Below are 19476 nucleotides of genomic sequence, written 5' to 3'. Positions count from 1 at the left end.
TGCCTCGTCCCAAGCAAAATGTTGTGGGAACCAAGTGGGTGTTCCGCAACAAACAAGATGAGCACGGGGTGGTGACAAGAAACAAGGCACGACTTGTGGCAAAAGGTTATGCCCAAGTCGCAGGTTTGGACTTTGAGGAGACTTTTGCTCCTGTGGCTAGGCTAGAGTCCATTCGTATTTTGCTAGCATATGCCGCTCACCATTCTTTCAGGTTGTTCCAAATGGATGTGAAGAGCGCTTTCCTCAATGGGCCAATCAAAGAGGAGGTGTATGTGGAGCAACCACCTGGCTTCCAGGATGAATGGTACCCCGACCACGTGTGTAAGCTCTCTAAGGCGCTCTATGGACTTAAGCAAGCCCCAAGAGCATGGTATGAATGCCTTAGAGACTTTTTAATTGCTAATGCTTTCAAGGTTGGGAAAGCCGATCCAACTCTTTTTACTAAGACTTGTGATGGTGATCTTTTTGTGTGCCAAATTTATGTCGATGACATAATATTTGGTTCTACTAACCAAAAGTCTTGTGAAGAGTTTAGCAAGGTGATGACTCAAAAGTTTGAGATGTCGATGATGGGCGAGCTAAGCTATTTCCTTGGGTTCCAAGTGAGGCAACTCAAGGATGGGACCTTCATCTCCCAAACAAAGTACACGCAAGACTTGATCAAGCGGTTTGGGATGAAGGACGCCAAGCCCGCAAAGACACCAATGGGAACCGACGGACACACCGACCTCAACAAAGGAGGTAAGTCCGTTGATCAAAAAGCATACCGGTCTATGATAGGGTCTTTACTTTATTTATGTGCTAGTAGACCGGATATTATGCTTAGTGTATGCATGTGTGCTAGATTTCAATCTGATCCTAAGGAGTGTCACTTAGTGGCCGTGAAGCGAATTCTTAGATATTTAGTTGCTACGCCTTGCTTCGGGATCTGGTATCCAAAGGGTTCTACCTTTGACTTGATTGGATACTCAGACTCCGATTATGCTGGATGTAAGGTCGATAAGAAGAGTACATCGGGGACATGCCAATTCTTAGGAAGGTCCCTGGTGTCGTGGAGCTCTAAGAAACAAACCTCTGTTGCCCTATCCACCGCTGAGGCCGAGTACGTTGCCGCAGGACAGTGTTGCGCGCAACTACTTTGGATGAGGCAAACCCTCCGGGACTTTGGCTACAATCTGAGCAAAGTCCCACTTCTATGTGATAATGAGAGTGCTATCCGCATGGCGGATAATCCTGTTGAGCACAGCCGCACAAAGCACATAGACATCCGACATCACTTTTTGAGAGACCACCAGCAAAAGGGAGATATCGAAGTGTTTCATGTTAGCTCCGAGAACCAGCTAGCCGATATCTTTACCAAGCCTTTAGATGAGCAGACCTTTTGCAAGTTGCATAGTGAGCTAAATGTCTTAGATTCGTAGAACTTGGATTGATTTATAGCATACATGTGTTTTATGCCTTGATCATATTCCTTAATACATTTTGTGTGTTTATGGTGCTCAAGTTGTACAAGCACTCCCTGGACCTCACAAGTCCTTTGCAAGTGATGCACAAATTTAGGGGGAGATGTGCTACAACTTGACCCTTTAAGACTAACCGTGTGCTTGAGTCTGCTTATTTTAGTCTCAAAGGAGGTTTGAAAGGGAAAAGGTGGACTTGGACCATGCAAGACTTCCACTGCACTCCGATGAAAGAGTAACTTTTCCAAGTTCATCTTTGTACTCTTATTGCCTTTTTACTCTTAGTTGAAGATTTTGGTGAGGCAATGGGGTTAGAGGGCCAAAATTGATCCCGTTTTGGTGTTTGATGCCAAAGGGGGAGAAAATAAGGCCAAAGCAATAAATGGATCAGCTACCACTTGAGAATTTTGAAAAAGTAGAGTTAGAGTTTTTGTTTGTCAAAATACTCTTGTTTGCTTCTTATTATCAAAAGTTAGTCTCTTATGGGGAGAATGGTGGATTATGGGAAATAGGGGGAGTTTTTGATACTGTGATCAATTTCTATTGGAACAACTCTCTTTATGTCTCTACAAGTGTGTTTGACTTAGAGATAGGAAATTGAGTTTTATTTGCAAAAACAAACCAAGTGGTGGCAAAGAATGATCCATATATGCCAAATTTGATTCAAAACAAATTTGGGTTCTTATTTGAATTGATTTTGTACTTGTTCTACTTGCTTTATGTTGTGTTGGCATTAATCACCAAAAAGGGGGAGATTGAAAGGGAAATGTGCCCTTGGGCCATTTCTAAGTGTTTTGGTGATTTAGTGTCCAACACAAGTGCCTAAGTGTCAAATGGTGGACGAAGCACAAATCAAGTATCACTACTACAAAACATGTTATATGAGACGGTTAATTTTCATTTCTTAAGACGCTTATGAAGTGTCCAAATTTGATGGAGTCATAAAAGATGTCCCACATTTAAGATGTTTAAAAACCGTCTTAAAAGATATTATATAAGACAATTTTTAATTTATAACCGTCTGAAAAAGGTATTTGTTTAAGTCATTTGTCCGATAAACCGTCTTAAATTAGGTTTTTGTTTAAGACACTGCTTCTAAAGAACCGTAGAGAATACAAACATTATAAGTCATAAAGTATTTATCAAACTGTCTCGAATATCCTACAATAATAGACGATTACAATAGGAAAACCATCTTATTTAGGTGACTAATAATGGACGTTTTAGAAACCGTCTTATTTAGGAGACTAATATTAGACATTTTGGTGACCGTCTTATTAAGATTTAAACGAAATGACTTACACGGCAATACATTCTTCAATTTATAATCATTTTTTCAGACATCACGTTATAATAATTTGAAAGAGGATTATACATACACATATATTGAACAACATTATAATTAATATAATATAAATAAGTACCATTCAATATATCATAAATAAGCATTGTCAAACAAGGCATACATAAGTGTACTCTAAATCTAAACTAAAATACAACTGTTTGCACTAATGTTAAGCCTAACTTTATATGAATTCAAGTCTCCACACTTTTGCGACCACCAAATTTGAATTCCATTCTATGTTTTCCTGTACAACAAATAGGAGAAAACTAGACATAGCATGCAAAAAGCTCCAAGCAGCACGTCGATGACCTCGAAGCTGCCCTTGTGCTTCTCCTAGTTCTTGATCACTCCTACACGCCCGGTGTTCCTCCCGCCGGTCACCATGACCACGTTATCGACGTCAAACTTGAAGAAGTCCATGATCTTGTTGGTCTCTAGATCGATCTTGAGAGAGAGAGAAGGAAGCTAACAAGGTATGAATGCTCTTGCTTACACAGATTCCGTATCTTGTTTAATTGTTGGAGACCTGACACTCCAACTGCATAGAGAGAACAAAGAACACATGAGTCCTATACATGGAAAAGAAGAGAACAAATCATCATCACACTATAAATATATAATGGCCAAAATTAGGAACAGGCAAGAAGCAAGACCGAGAGAGATGTGGTTAGGAGACTAAGAGAGTGACTAATTGTTCAAAGAAATCACACTATGGTCCAAACCGAAAACAAAAAGGGCAACAAGATGAATCAAAATGCAATATTTGCAGGAATTTTTTCTAAGATAGCCTTGGAACATACCTTGAATATGTTGAACCAAACAATGTCAGAATACAACAATCCAAACATTCCTGGTACATTAAGGAATTGGTAGTGCCACCTCCACTTATCTCCACTCACCAGGCATAGCTATATCAGTAATCTAATAATGAAATGGGAAGCACTTTGTAGACATCAATTTCAATTTAAGCGACCTAAGGAAGAAGGGTTAGAAAAAATGTTTATCTTATACACAGGAAAGGAACAGAAACACCTTTCAACTTCATACTATGGTCAGAAATGCATATTTACATTTAATTTAGAATAGCTTATCAATTTCTCACTAAACTACTGGGTAGCTCCCAAGAAGACTACTTGTACCTGTTGTTGCATTGACATGAATACGGAAGAACAGTAGCACGCCTTCTTTTTTGGTTTCACTGCAGGAGAAGAGCACAACCTTGTCATGGGAATAGGACAATCCAGAGCTTTATTTGGGGCTACAGAAGTAAATTATCGATGCCAATAGAGGCAGATTAGCTCGGAAAAGTACAATATAACCTTTAATATGTAAGAAGCTAAAAGATACCTGCCAATCCATATGGTAAACACTCTGACCAAGTTTCATCCTTGCACTGCAAATGGCTTCTCAGAAAGCAATGTGCTAAATGAATTCAAAATCACATCAATCATGTGAGCAAGAAACAGAAGGTATATTGCAAAATTCCATGCACATAATGTAGCTTAGACTGTAAAAGATAGGAATCCATTCAAGAAAATTTTCTAGAGTCAGTTTACCAGAATGGATTAATTATGATAATATTATGATACAATAATGATGCCAAACTGAGCAGAGGAAAAATGTGGTTCAACAAAAAATAGTGTATTCGTTTTGAGTTGAAACTATAAATTAAGGAAGAAGTCAATTCAAGACTCAAAAAATTTCAAGGAAAACTTCGTATGTGATTATTGGATTGCCAACAGTAGGGCTGCTATCTGCTAGCTCTTGTGGTCAGGCGTTGGGAGTGCTTTTGGGTGGTCTCGCCTACTACAACCTCATGCATGCCTCTGAATCAGGATGTGAATAGATGCAGTGTGTGAACAGATGAGAACAGAAGCAGTGTGAGTACTACAGCCTACTAATGTATCTTTAAGACAGAAACATATAATCTGCAATGCCACCAGTAAGTAATTAAGCTAAATATGTACCATTTAAGTAGCAGTTCACCTACTTCGCATGCACAAGTATCACAGAAAAAGAAACACCAAGCTAGGAGCCCTAAGCAAAAGACATTTGTCGAATTAAACTTTAATGTATCTTCCAAACACCGCCAATCACATGAGTCAGCCTCAAGAAGCAATATAGGTACACACATACCTTCACAAAAGCAGTCTGGGTAGGCTGTTTGTATCAGCAGCGATGTACCAAAAGATCACTGAAGAAGTCCTGAAGGAGGGGAAAACAGGGATGGGAAAGTGGACATTAGAAACCAAGCCAATACATCGTGTAATAAAGAGATCAGCTCCTGTTGCCAACAATGTTATATACTAGTAAAGTGCGCGCGCCATGCGCGCGTGGATTATAATAATGGGTGTGTGCTAAGTATATGATATAGTTTGGGGATATAGGCTATAAATATACTAAGAATATAGAAAGTAAATGTAACAAAATATGCGCCACTATGTACCAAACTGCATGGAACAATGGCTCATGCTAGTAGATAACACAGGGACCACATGTTGTTATATTTTTTTTGAAGTGTCTTGCAGAATCCAGATATAAAATAATTAAATTGTAATTTGAAGGGAAGATTGACTTGTATCTGGTCCTTTAACATAACAGCCAGAGAGAAAAAAGGAGCATATGAGAAGGTAGCACTCAGATGAGTTCTAACAGCAATAACCAATTCGGAATTCGTTTTAAAAAAACTTGTACATGCACCACAACAATTAGGAAATAAGGATATAAGGATGGTACTCAGTAGCAGCAACTGTGGTGTTTCCAGCTGATGCTTTTGCATCATCTTGGTTACATCGTTAGTCAACTGTAGTGGCTGTCGTGCACTTCCAGATGGAGTTTTCTGCAAGAAAAATGCAGTGAAGTTCAAAACTACATTGTGAGGCATCATGTTCATGTAATTCTGCTAGACAAATAATGGGATCATACATGGAAAAAAGGGTTGTTTACTTGTTTCTCTCCCAAATGATTGTCACAGTGACGGAACAGATCTATAAGAAGATTTCCCCCTTGCCTGTGCAGTGTCGAGAAAACGAATTTATAACTGTGTGCACAACAAATATGCTATGGACAGTAATATGAATAAACCAAATCACATAATATCAGAGTAGAAGGGAAATGGAAAGCAAACAACGTTGGACCTTGTTTATTTTCTAGAAGTATAGTAATTGAAATTTATCAGCATTGTGCAGTAATTGGCAAATAAGATGATAGGTGGTTAATGCACATTGTATAAGTTATTATCAACATGGTAAAACTGCAGCCAAATAAGTTGATTTCATTCGTATAGTTCGTTATGATTTGCTCAAACACGCTAGTATAGATATATGACACTCATAAGTCCTAATGTTTAAATATCAGAAATCTATATCACACATGTGCACGAAAACAGCGGGGAATGTACTGTACAAAGGAAAAAACTCAAATAGAAATATAAGATGAGGATCAGAGTACTGATGTTACCCTTTTTTTATTTCCTACTGTTTGTCAAATTCATGTTGCTTATTACTTTGTACAGAAACAATTCAGATTACTAAGTGCACATCTGTAATGTTATAAAAACATAAAATAGTTTGTTAGGGACGCCAAAGCAATTCAGAAATAAATGTTCTTAAGTAATTATCTTGTGTAGGTATAAGAAAAAGAGCTATAGTAGATTGTTTCAGGAAGTAAACAGAGGAATGGAGAGATAATTGGGAATTCTATATGTAAACATATTGTTTAATATATGTATATGTGCATCTACTATGAATATGTATGCAAACATATATGAATATTTATATCATCGATAGTACGATAGAGGGCCTGTTTGTTTCCTTGCAGTTCTATTAGAGATGTTTGTTTATATAAATTATTAGCGGGGGAAAGCGAAACAAATATTCCAAAATAAGCACCTAATGACATGTTTATGGACTATAATAAACTAGGTATCTACATTATATAATCCACTCCAATAAGTTGTGTTGTTTGTTTACCTCTTAGCTTATTTAAGTCCAATTATATAATCTAGAGGGTGAATAAACAGGGCCATATATATTATGTTGTGTTAATGTGTGTGTATATGTAACATTGTACACAATAAAAAAGTATAAAACCTAGACTATTGTCATGGAAAATGTGATAAAGAAGGGTACCTTTTTTCGGGTGATCGTATCCGATTTCCTAGAAGTTGTAGGCTTTGGAAAGAACTTTGCGATGGTTCCAAGCGACAAGCAAAGAAGGTGGTCAGCTCTCTGATAGATCGATCACATGCATGGTTGAATCCGAATAAACTGACCTGCCACGAGTAGGAATTCGAATCAGCGTCACTCTCGAATCAAACAAAGCAACGACGTCTCACCTGAACCATTCACGCGGCCACGCTGGTGGGGGAAAGAAGTCGCCGATGCAGCGACAACTACTGATTGCTGGACGGCATCGAGCGCCTCCACGCCCGCCTCCGCATCAGTTCGCCGATGTGCTACCTAGGGATAAAGCACCAAAAGTTTTAACGTGAGAACTTTATACCAAGAGTTTTATGATAGAAAAACACAGCTTCCCGAGACAACCTTTGCAATTTCAGTCCCCTTGTTTCCAAGAACATTTTGAGCCTGCATAACAGTGACAAGCTGATAAGAATACAGTTTGAACCAATATTGCATTTTAAGTTGCAAAAACATTTTCTGTTCTCCGGGAAATAGCTCAGGGTGAGGGGAACATGTCACACCTGTGTAATGTCCACGGGCGAAGTTGTTCGCATCATCTTCCTTGTGTGAGATGAGCTGCTCAGGATGGAAAAGCCGGCGGTACGCCCCGGTCTTCACCTCATCAATCACAGTGGGCTCCAAGTCGACAAACAGGGCCCTTGGAACGTGCTTCCCTGCGCCCGTTTCACTGAAGAACGTGTTGAACGCATCCCTCGCGATCCCGACAGAGGTGTCACTGCAAGCGAACGACCAAGGCTGAGAATTTGGATGATGTGAAATCTGTGAGTTGGACACAGAAACCGGTAGCTTGTCACATGCTTATCCTCGTTTCAGAAAACATGAGCTTCTTCTTTAATATGCAGGGTTTTATTTATCCTATCATGTATCTTTCTAACTTTTTAAGCAAGTGGTTTTGAACGCAGGGGTATCACATCGACTCTTAAGAGAAGATTTTTAGAGGTCAGAGCATCCAGCGAAGTTTCTCTAGCTTTTAAAGTGCTGTCTATGATCAACAAGTAAAGATCTTCCTCAGGATTATCTCAAAACCCCAACCTTTTTGAGACGACTGCTACAAGAACCCAGATGGTAGCCCTATCTTAAATGATTTTCTGAGCTAGAACTGGAATCATCTCGCATGGAAGTACAGAACAAAATTTGACATAATTCTCAAGGAAGGATGAGATAAACTGGAAGTGCATGAATTGGAATGGAAAGGGGCCTCACTTGGGCATGAGGCCATCAGGCTGGATACCATGCTCGAGGCAGTAGAGCTCCCAGCAAGAATTCCCTACCTGGATGCCTGCCTACGCGATATGGATGCTGATGATCTCCCTCATCTCCCTCACGCCCCCTTGCTCTGCCTCTGAATTAGGTTATGCAGCCTCGGGAGATTAGAAGCAATTATCCCTGCACTTGCACAGGGATGAAGCCTGAGGACCGAAAAGACCTGCACCACTGCAAACAGAAAAGGTGTGTACGGCAGGGTATAAGGGAAGGAAAGAAGACAAGGCAGCGTAGCGGCGTCAACCGGAACGAACGTTCTTCAGAAAGCAGACAGCGACCGATGGGTTGTGCTACACTACACACGTTAGCCGGAAAGCAACCCGGACAGATAGAGTTCTCAGCGAGCGCGGCGCGGAGGAGAGGGAGGAGGTGCGCAAGATGGTGTTGCGAGGTATACCGGGGAAAGAAGCCATGGCCCAGTGGGGTCGCGTAGGTGCGGCACGAGATGGAGAGGATGCCGCTCGGGACGGAGACCAGCCGATGCTGATCTTCTTCCCCAAGGACTCCAGCCCCAACGCTAGCGGGCCCGGGGGACGGCGGTTCACTGAAGATGGAGATGAGGACATGGCGGCGGCGGTGCTAGGGTTATGGGGTTTGTGGAAGACGAATGAGAGTGAAGTTGGCTCGCCGCTCGCATCGAACATGGAAGTGTAGGAGAAACCAACCCAATTTTGGGCTACTGTCAGCGACTCATTAGGTTTAGCATCAGGGTAGGTAGGATGGATTAAATTAAAAGAAAGTATAATGACATTTAAAAAAAGATGCACAAGATGATCGTTGAAACTAGTGTTTTAATATAGTATAAAATATATAAAAGATTTGTCAAATTAGTTTTATAATTAGGCTACTTTTAATACCCGTAATTATCATTCAATTATCATTCAAATATTTAATATGGTAGTGACTAAATTTTATTTGGGTGGAACCAAACATCCCCTGAAATATTTTTTTTAGTTTGAAGTCGCCCATAATTTTGATAATTTTTTTCAGGTCCGAAGTTAGAGCACATCCACATATCTGCAAGCTTGAGCACGCGGCACGCAGAAACGCAATGAAAGCTACAAACCCATTGGGTTTTAATAAGAAAAGATTAAAAGAAATCATTTTAAGGCTAGTTTGGGAACCCTGTTTTACCAAGGGATTTCCATTTTCCCAAGAGAAATTAGTTCATTTTCCCTTGGGAAAATTAGAATCCCTTGGGAAAACGGTGTTTCCAGACTAGCTCGGGTTTCCTTGTTTAGTCCGAAACTCTAAAGTGGTCGGGTTTTTGGAGTTTGACAATGTAAATGTAAAAGTACTGATATATTCATCATAGATGGATATATCTTCCTAAACCCCTTGGTAGGTAAATGATAGGAATTAAAGGAAAATGATGACTTATGTCTCTTGTGTGACACATTAATGATCGGGTCACATGTGGGTCTATTTTACCATCTATATCGAGTTGCAGAAATAAGTTTTACATTTTATATCATATATATAATCAAACTAAGCCGAATTCACTATTCACTACATTTTTTCATAATATGTCTTATTAGAAATATCATACAAAGAAGGTTTCATATTTAGAAGTGTCTAGTATACTTACTAACATTTAAGACAGTCCTTATAGTCTACGCGACTCTAATACTATCTTTATTTGAGATGGTTTCATATATAGACGTGTCTAATATACTAACCAAAATCTAAGACAATTCTTGCAATCTTAATGACTCAAAAGGTATTTTTATTTTAGGCGGTTTTCAATAACAATCTGTATTAAATCAATATAACACATTTCTTACGATGTAACTATCTCAAAACACTTCTTTATTAAAGACGGATCTCTAACAAACTGTCTTACCTTACTCATCACCATATGATAAAAGACGCTTCTATAAAATACACTAATATCCGTCTTAAAATGTGCGTCTTAAATAAGCATATCTCTAGTAGTGTATAAAGGTATGTTTCTCAGACTTAGTACATTGTTTTAGAGACTAATGTATTGTGTCTAAGTGCTGGAAACAGGAGAAATCGAATTGGAGAAGAGATGGCCTTGTTCAGCCAAAGCCAGCTCTGTCTGGGTGCACCGGACTGTCCGGTGGTGAACCGGACAGTGTCCGGTGCGCCAGTCTGGCTCAGGCGAACTTGCTGCTCTCGGGAAGAAATAAACAGCGTACGGCTATAATTCACTGGACTGTCCGGTGTGCACCGGACAGTGTCCGGTGAGCCAACGGTCGTCGGGCCAACGGTCAGCCGCTTAATCCAGGCGCAACGCGTGGCTGAGCCAACGGCTAGAAGGGGGCACCGGACTGTCCGGTGTGCACCGGACAGTGTCCGGTGCGCCAACGGCTCCAAGCCTGCCAACGGTCGGCTTCGCCAAATAAGGAAGGAAATCCGCACCGGACAGTGTCCGGTGCTGCACCGGACTGTCCGGTGTGCCAGGCGACAGAAGGCAAGAATTGCCTTCCCGGATTGCTCTCAACGGCTCCTAGGTGCCTTGGGGCTATAAAAGGGACCCCTAGGTGCATGGAGGAGAACACCCAAGCATTCCTTGAGCACTCTTGATCACTCACACTCCATTCTTGCGCACTTGTTCGACATTCTAGTGATTTGAGCTCCGTTCTAGTGTGCTAGTCTTTTGAGCTTAAGTCTGGGTCTTGTGTGTGCGTATTTGCTGTGATCTTTGTGTCTTGTGTGAGTTGATAATCCCTCCCTTACTCCGTGCTTCTTTGTGAACATCTTTGTAAGGGCGAGAGACTTCAAGTTGTGGAGATTCCTCGCGAACGGGATATAGAAAGGAAAAGCAAACACCGTGGTATTCAAGTAGGTCTTTGGACCGCTTGAGAGGGGTTGATTGCAACCCTCGTCCGTTGGGACGCCACAACGTGGAGTAGGCAAGCGTTGGTCTTGGCCGAACCACGGGATAAACCATTGTGCCATCTCTGTGATTGATCTCTTGTGGTTGTTGTGTTTTGTTGAGACTCCTCTCTAAGCCACTTGACATTATTGTGCTAACACCTAATCAAGTTTTTGTGGATTAAGTTTCAAGTTTCATAGGATTACCTATTCACCCCCATCTAGGTGCTCTCACTAACCCGCGGTCCACTGTCGTCGTGTGTCGTCAAGTGACGTCGGCCATTACCTCCTAGATGAACCGTGAGAAAACACCCAAGCCGAACACAAGACGAAGCCGCACGCACCACAACGCTTCCGGATAGTACCACCTTGCGAACTAAAGAAGGACGAGCGGTCGAGTTAGCTACAAAAAGGGGCACATCTTATTTTCAACTCATACCTTTATTAACCTTGTGGCTAAGATAAAGTGCAGCATCAGCAGTTTAATATTTGGCATGTTGGTCATATGTTCACTTTAATTTTAAATTTATTTTTTTGTGAGAAGTGTCCACTTTAATTTAAAATTTATTTTGTGTGTGGTGGGTCTGCCACACTAGCTTGCCACTGAGTGTGCCGTTACATCGGACGGACATTGTACTAGTTTTAAGCTTATGCACGGGGTATTGTACCTAAAATCCTAAAATAACCTTGATAGGTAGAGATAAGATATATTAGGCAGATAGAAAGATGTGATAGAAAAAGAGAAAGATGTGCACTAAACAAGAAAATCAAGTATTTTAAAATAAAAATTAGATATTACAATACCAACTAACTATTTTAAAACATAGAGTGTCTCTTTTATTAAATATCAAATTATTTATTACTCATCAACCTACTAGACTACCATGAAACAAAACCTCGTTCATGTAACACCCTAGGTGTTACTTAGAGTTTTACACTCAAGGCTACACAAGTAAGCCCATCATCACATGTGACTTAAGTTGGGAAAGTACACCAAACTTGGAACTCAAGATCCTAAGTAAGTGCAACCCATCTTAGATGTCATGCCTTGGCTTGTCATGCACATATAATGGGGAGAATTGCCCAAACCCTAATTCAAACCCCTTTGGACAAGTGGAGCACTAGAAGTAAGTATGATCAAAAGGCTATGAAAACCACATGATCATGACTTGGGCCAATTATAAAAGATGTAGTACACTTAATACCCTACAAATGATAGTAAGAAAGTGACCCCAAAAAGATTTCAGAAAAAACCCTAAAAGGTTCACCAAAGGGTTGAGCATAAAAGGAAAATCAGAATCTTTCTAAGTCCAAAACCAACCCTTTTGCAAAGATCAAACATGTTCACCTTGATCCCAAACTCAAAACCACTTGGCCCAATGGACAAAGTGGCGCCAAAATACCTCTAGAACACCCTGGAAAAGTTTGAACCCAACCCTAAGTCGTTTGACACGACTTGGCACAAGATTTGTCTCGGTTTGGACAGCTAGGACAAAGACAACTTCCCACCCCCATATCTCTCTAACCCGACCACATCTTCCCATGGAACTCACATGAACTAGGTAGCCCTAGGTGCAGGGAAGAGATCTCTCATAGGCCTTAGGGCAAGATTCGCACGTTTTGGCCGCTCAGCAGAGGGTAGAACAAGAACAGAAGCAAAGAGCCACATGTTCGACGCGCCCTGAGCTCACCAGAGCACGCCCGACGCCCGCCCCTGCGTGCCCCGCGTCGCGCCAAAGCCGAGCCGGCGCCGTTGCCCGCGCCCGCGCCTATAAAGCCCCCAGGGACTTCGATCGTACTCCTCCGCGCGCGCTCGACCTCACCGGAGCACAAGATCACCGGCATTGCCCCGCGCACGGCGTGCCGGCGGCCACCCGATCCCCCGCCACCGTAGACCGGCCAGCAGAGCCTCTCCCAGCCGCGTCCGACCCTTGGAGTAGACCCTGCGTGCCTTGGTGAAGCTCCTCGAGCAAGGAATCAAACTTTGCCTTGCCGGAGAAGCCAGTCCACGGTCGCCGGACTTCACCCGACCGCCGGTGAACGTAGACCGAGCTCCACGGTGAGTTGTTCTTCAATTCCTTGCACGTGTCAACTCATCAACACCCTGTGAAGCTCCCCGTGCCCTTGGATTGACCTATGTCGCCGTGGTTAGGCCGGAGCACTCGTCGCCGACGAGTTCATCCGCCTGCGCACGTGGACCGGCTGATTCCGGCCACCACCACCGTTGAGCCGTACCTCGCTGTGACCGCAATAACCTCCCGGAGCCAACCTCGCCCCTCGCCGGACCTCCCTCGCCGCCGGTAAGCCGCGTCGCCCTGTTTATTTCCGCGGTTGCCGTTTAATTAAGGGGAGGGACCTTGGGGGAGAAGAAGAAAAGGCCAGGGGGTTTTGTGCACTGTCAGCGACTCAAGGGAATAGTGGCGCAGGGGTATAATTGATAGGATTGTTTTAGAAAGAACCCAGGGTCTTCGATGCAAATAGATTTTCCAAAAAACCTTTTTAATATTCCTGATTTAAATGCAAACAGAACTTGAAAAAAATCATAACTTCAGTTTTGTTCACCCAAATCGAGTCAAACCAATTTTGCCAGATCCTAAATAATGTAAACTACTTAGAAAAGATATAAAACCCCTAAGTGTTGCAGAAAACTTCAAAGTTTAGATTTAAATGATTAACTGGTCAAAAGCTAAATAAAATAAGGAAAAATAGCTATACTATTAGACTGGGTTTAAGAAAATTCAGAGAAGCACTTAATCACTTCCTAATCTGTTTAAAAATAATAAACCCCTCTGTATACCCAATTAAAATAGAGTTTGCCATTTAAATCATTTTTTGCTTAAAGTTAAAGAAAATATAAAAGGTAGTTTAAAATAAGAACCAGGGAGCACCTTCATTTTTGTTAGCTCTCTTATTCAGTGTAGTTCACTAGGAAATTTTATTATACCTTTGTTTAGTACAAAAGAAATGAGATACCTTTTATTTTAGAAAAAACAAGGAAAACTTAGAAAAACCCTAGAAAAATGACCCTGAAGAGAAAACACCCCAAACCTTGGGATAACTAATGCTTTGTTATTATGAACATGGAAAAATTATGAGTTCTATTGTTTGACATTTTTCAAATAACAAGTTAGTTGTAAGTGACTTTTTAGCATTAAACTTTAGAAAATCATAACTAAATAACCACTAAGTAACCCTCTGTGAGTTTTGGCACAGAAGCATGTTATTACGTATAGATACCAGCAAAAATGACTCTTAGTACAGAACCCACACTTAGATAAGAGTTGTAGTGCAAAGTGACCCCTTTGCCCCAACTTTTGCTATTTTTGTCCAGGGATTATTCTAATTATTCTGGACCCCAAATTTACAGGACAGACTACAGTGACCAATAGTAACCTACTGAAATTTTTATAGAATTTTTGGAAGAATTTAAATCACTGTTATAGTTTAAACACACTCAAAAATCCTAAATAGAAAAAAGGGGAAATTGATGGTGGAGACTAATGTTACCCTAACCGTACCAGCAAAACCCCTTGATTGCCTACTAAAACATTTAAGAGGCAATCCAAGTCTTGATCCATTATGCTTATCACTCGGCAAAACCTTAAACCTAAATTGATAAGCCTAAAACCCTAAGAACCTCTTATAACAAGGAAACCCTAAGTGATTAACTAACTTAGTTTTTCTGCACTAAGGCGTAATTGTTATTAAATTCTACATATCATAGCATACATATATCTTATTCATTGCATTCGATAGATTGTAACCTCGCGGACGGAGAATACATCCTCATGCCGGAGCAAGGAGTTGCTTAGGAGGTAGCCCTGGATCCAGCACCAGAGCCTGCCCCAAAGGATCTGCCTGCCCCAGCTTTGGAAGGCAAGCCCCGGTTTTATGCATAACATATTTATTATGCTATTTTACTAGATCTAATGATTGTAGGATTGAGTGTGCACTAAAGTGTAGGAGTTGTTTGAAACCCTAGTTGCATGATCTCAGGAATCCTTTTGAAATGGATACTAGTATGCTAGGTCGAGTAGCTGCTTACTAATTAGGGTTCTCGGTAGAAGTCAAGTGATTTTTGTAGCACTTGCGCGAGGTCAGGATTTGGTTGTATCCACGTTCATAGCATAATGATGTTGATCTGTGGACAACAATCCATGGGGATTGATTGTCTACGAGGTGGAAATTGGAATAAGGATTAAGGTGTGGTACCGTGAGTCAAGCGTTTGAACGTACTAAACATATACCGAGAAATATGGTAAATCGGTAAGCCTAGTACCTGAGTGAACCTGGCAGCCGACATATCCCCTCGATTCGGATCGTCTGCTTACCGATTCGGATTCGGATTGTCTACGAGGTTTAAAAACTCGATTCGGATTGTCTACGAGGTTTAAAAACTCGATTCGGATCGTCTGCTTCTCGCAGCTAATGAGACTGCTTGATCCATGCTGCTACATTGAGTAACAAGTGGAAATGTGATGACTTGGCAAAAGTTGTTGATTGCTAAATGTTTGATACCATGTATGATTAGATAGGTATACATTTAGTCTTAAGAGAGTCACACTAAAACTTGATAAAGCTAAAACTTGATTTATAGACTCAGCTAGTGCTTTTGGCAACCAAACCCCTCAGCTAAACAGCTGCATGTCTAGAGGTAGAGGAGTAGACTCCTCACACCCGGTAAGTCTAGCTAAGTATTAGTATACTCAGCCTTGCTTGTGGCACAATTTTACAGGTTCTCTGGAGGACATGGTTGCTGGAGTGACTTGGCCGTCCATCTTGCCACCGGGTTGGACAGTCGAGTGGGACCCTACCTTGGCTGAGGAGGAGCATGAGGAGTGATGGGACAGGCTTCCCCATCTCTCTGTTTATTTATCGTTAGTTTTATTCTGCTGCATTCCGAACAATGATGACTACTTTTGCTAAAACTCCGATGATGATGTAATAAGTTTAATACTCCTTAATGTATGGTTTTATGCTTTATTGTATTTGCTCTATGCCTCACCATCGAGTGAGTACGTGGTACTTGATCCTGTCAGTGGCCTCGTCGGACTAGATCCGAGGGATTGACGTGTTATTCCCATTTAAGTGTGGTCTAGCCTCTAAGGCGGAACTTAGGCACTTAAGTTGGAATAATTCGGGCAATTCCGCCACAGCTGGTATCGGAGCTCGTACCACCACAGAGGAATCAATAAACTATAAATACCATCCTTTTTCAAAGTAAAACTTGGTAGAAACAAATGTTGGATAGATCGAAGGACGATCAGGATAGGCCTAGGACGTGGAGCCTTAGGATGATAGAGGGGTAGCTAGGTGGCTAATTGAGTAAGCCCTACAGGCTACTATAAGGGATGGGAGTTCTTCCCTAATCCCTCTAAATTGAAATGAGGTCGTTTAGACGTTTAGGACGAGCATGCATGCATCCATAAATTAAACTATTAAATACTTGGGTAAGAACTTTAATACACAATGATGACAAACTAAGTACACCCAGTGCCATTGTCGTAGTTATAGAGAGGCTGAGTTGCGATCCCTTTTCATTTTATAATTCTTTTTCTTTTACTTACGCTTAACCATACACAGATGACTTCTCACGGATCCTCGAACGAAGGGAATGCACAGTCCCACACGGACGAGCTTACACGACACCTCCCCAGTACGCGGTGCAGCTGTTCGAGAAGCACCGAGTGCCCCGTTGTAGGGTGAGGATGACCCTGGAGCCTCATCCCTTACAGCCAGGCTGGCGTTCGCTGGACTCTGAGTCTTTTGGATACAAGGCTGATGATACTATCGAGGTGATTGCTCTTCACGGACTGACCACCTTCTGTGGTTTCCACCCCTTGGAGCTGTCCACTCACCCCATTGGTTTGTTCCCCACGGAGAAGGAGGACGACCCAATGTGGAAGGACCGAGTGGAGCATGCCAAGGATATATGGGCTATCTACCCAGGTCAGACTGCTCACTTGACGGTGTGGTGCATGAATGCCCTATATCGTCTGCAAGTGATGCGAGGAGAGGCCATGTCTCATCTGATGGCACTGTTGGAGGCTACCAAGATCACTTTGGATAACAGGGAGGAACTGGTGGTAGACTTGTCCACTGAGATGGTGGAAAAAGACTTGCAAGTGGAACAATTGTCAAATGAGATCCAAGAGCTTGAGGAGCTAGTGGGAACTAGGGAGAACACCATCGAGGTTCTCGAGGATCAGCTAATCAACACTCAGCAGCAGCTTGCGGAGGCTAACCAGCATCTGGATATGCACCACTAGGAGATCCAGGACATGGAGGCCAACGAGGATGTCGACATCGAGGGAGGAGAGGAGCCTGCCTCCAGCTTGGACACTGCTGGCTCAGGGAGACCACCTTCCCCCGAGTCGAGCGTTGCCTCGTTTGCTCACTAGGTCGCAGAGATAGAGTTAGAAATCTATGGCGGTAGAACTCCTCGAAGGTAGCTTAGCTTTTGCACCCTTGGGGTACTAGGATAGATAGAGTTGAGTCTTTTGAGTTACTGATGTAATCGTGGCAAACGCTTTTGGAAGTATGGATGATAAATGATGTCAATTTAAATTTAAGAAGAAAAGTTTATGCCATGTGGAATCTTTTATAAACTATGCAAGAATATATTGGTTTTACCCCTTGACTCTTTCACCACGATTGAACCTTGAACCTCAGAAATATGATATTGAGAATATCCCTGATTTTTCAGATGACAGGAAGAGCGCGTCATGGACAGAATGAGTGCATTCCTCCACCACCGCCACCGCCTCCTACTCTGCAAGAATTGATGGCTCAGCAGAATGAGATTCTGCGACAGTTGGCGCAGCGCCAGCCGCCACCTCAGCATTATGGTGGTGGTGATCATCAGCGTCACCCCGCAACAGCCACTTATCAGGAGTTCCTCAGTACCCAGCCACCGTTGTTCACCAGGGCAGAGGACCCACTTGATGTTGATGTATGGCTGAGAGTAGTGGAATCCAAATTCCCGCTACTCCATGGAGTTTGTTCAGAGGTGACTAAGGTCTGGTTCACCACCCAGCAGCTTCGCGGACCCGCGCGGACATGGTGGGATCATTTCCTTGCTATGCAGCCAGCTGACCATGAGGTGGAATGGAGAGAGTTCAAGGCAGCTTTCAGGGGGCATCATATACCAGCAGACATCATGGACCGCAAGCTCAATGAGTTTTTGGCACTCACTCAGGGGAACCGGACAGTGTTGCAGTACGCTCAGGCCTTTAATGACATGTGCCAGTATGCCGGATATCATGCAGACACCGATGAGAAGAAGAGGGACAGGTTCAGGAGGGGGCTCAGCACTAAGCTCCGCGACCGTCTCAACACAGTCAGAGCCAACAGCTATAATGAGTTAGTCAACATGGCCATTTCTCAGGAGGATTGTATCGCAGCCCGTCAGGCAGAGAAGAAGAGGAAGACCCCTGTGGCAGGACCTTCAGCTCAGCCACAGCGCTTCAGGATCGTGTCTGACACTCAGAACAGGGGACCCCAGCAGCAGCAAGAACGTTGGGTGATCCGGCCACAGCAGCAGCAGCAGGCACCCAACCGCACCCAGTTTCCAGTTCAGAGGAACAATCAGCCACAGCAACAGCAGTACCGTCAAGTCAATGACAACAAGTGTTTCACTTGTGGTAACACCGGACATTATGCTAAGAATTGCCCTAGAAACCAGCAGAGGCAGGGACATAATGCCAACCAGAACCAAGGCAAGAGGCAAAAGGTGCAAGTGAGGCAAGGCAGGCTGAACTTCACCACCATGGCTGACATTCCGAAGGGAGCACCCATCATGACTGGTATCTTTTCAGTTTTGAATTATCCTGCTATTATTCTTTTTTATTCTGGTGCATCACATAGTTTTATCAGTACCAAATTTAGTGCCAAGTGCCAATGACCTTTTCACCACACCAATGGGGGTATTACAATTTCAACACCAGGAGGCAGGGTTGCCACCTACCAAATCAACAAGAATGTGCCTATAAAGTTTGGTAGTTTGATAATCAAAACCAACCTCCTCATTTTGGGTTTGGATAGCGTGGATATCATATTGGGAATTGACTGATTAACCAAACATTAGGCAGTGATTGATATTGCAGCAAGGGCCATTGAGGTGCACTCGCCTACTTGTGGTGAAACCACATTATATTTGCCCGATCAGGGTTGTACCTGTTCCTGTGCCTTCGTTATGATAGAGTCCCCAGTTGAGAGGATCCCAGTGGTCTGTGACTACCCAGATGTCTTTCCTGACGAATTGCCAGGAATGCCACCCGATAGAGACATAGAGTTCGCAATTGAATTGCAACCCGGAACTGCACCTATATCTAAGAGACCCTATAGGATGCCTCCCGTGGAATTG

The 19476-nt window shown here is 42.5% G+C and overlaps 2 long non-coding RNA genes across 5 annotated transcripts; both read right to left on the bottom strand.

Moving 5' to 3' along the window:
* Positions 1-3145: 3145 nt before the first annotated feature.
* Positions 3146-6041, bottom strand: LOC103638846 (uncharacterized). 3 transcript variants are annotated; one of them, XR_002265060.1, is made up of 6 exons: positions 5731-6041; positions 4942-5644; positions 4153-4208; positions 3945-4063; positions 3606-3778; positions 3146-3343 (listed from the first exon to the last, which is right to left on the bottom strand). It is a non-coding gene; the product is annotated as an uncharacterized lncRNA (long non-coding RNA). The 3 variants fall into 3 exon arrangements; XR_002265059.1 differs by having other exon boundaries at positions 4153-5644; XR_004852719.1 differs by having other exon boundaries at positions 3150-3343; positions 3606-4003; positions 4153-5644.
* Positions 6042-6952: 911 nt separating this feature from the next.
* LOC111590133 (uncharacterized) lies at positions 6953-8925 on the bottom strand. Of its 2 annotated transcripts, none has more exons than XR_002749217.2 (5): positions 8668-8925; positions 8211-8441; positions 7508-7722; positions 7350-7391; positions 6953-7265 (listed from the first exon to the last, which is right to left on the bottom strand). It is a non-coding gene; the product is annotated as an uncharacterized lncRNA (long non-coding RNA). The 2 variants fall into 2 exon arrangements; XR_002749216.2 differs by having other exon boundaries at positions 7139-7265; positions 8279-8441; positions 8668-8898.
* Positions 8926-19476: the final 10551 nt, after the last annotated feature.

The sequence above is a fragment of the Zea mays genome, chromosome 9 (assembly GCF_902167145.1).
Source record: "Zea mays cultivar B73 chromosome 9, Zm-B73-REFERENCE-NAM-5.0, whole genome shotgun sequence".
Lineage (NCBI taxonomy): Eukaryota > Viridiplantae > Streptophyta > Magnoliopsida > Poales > Poaceae > Zea > Zea mays.
Note: the sequence above shows the minus strand (reverse complement) of the source record. Positions and strands in the feature narration are given on the sequence as shown.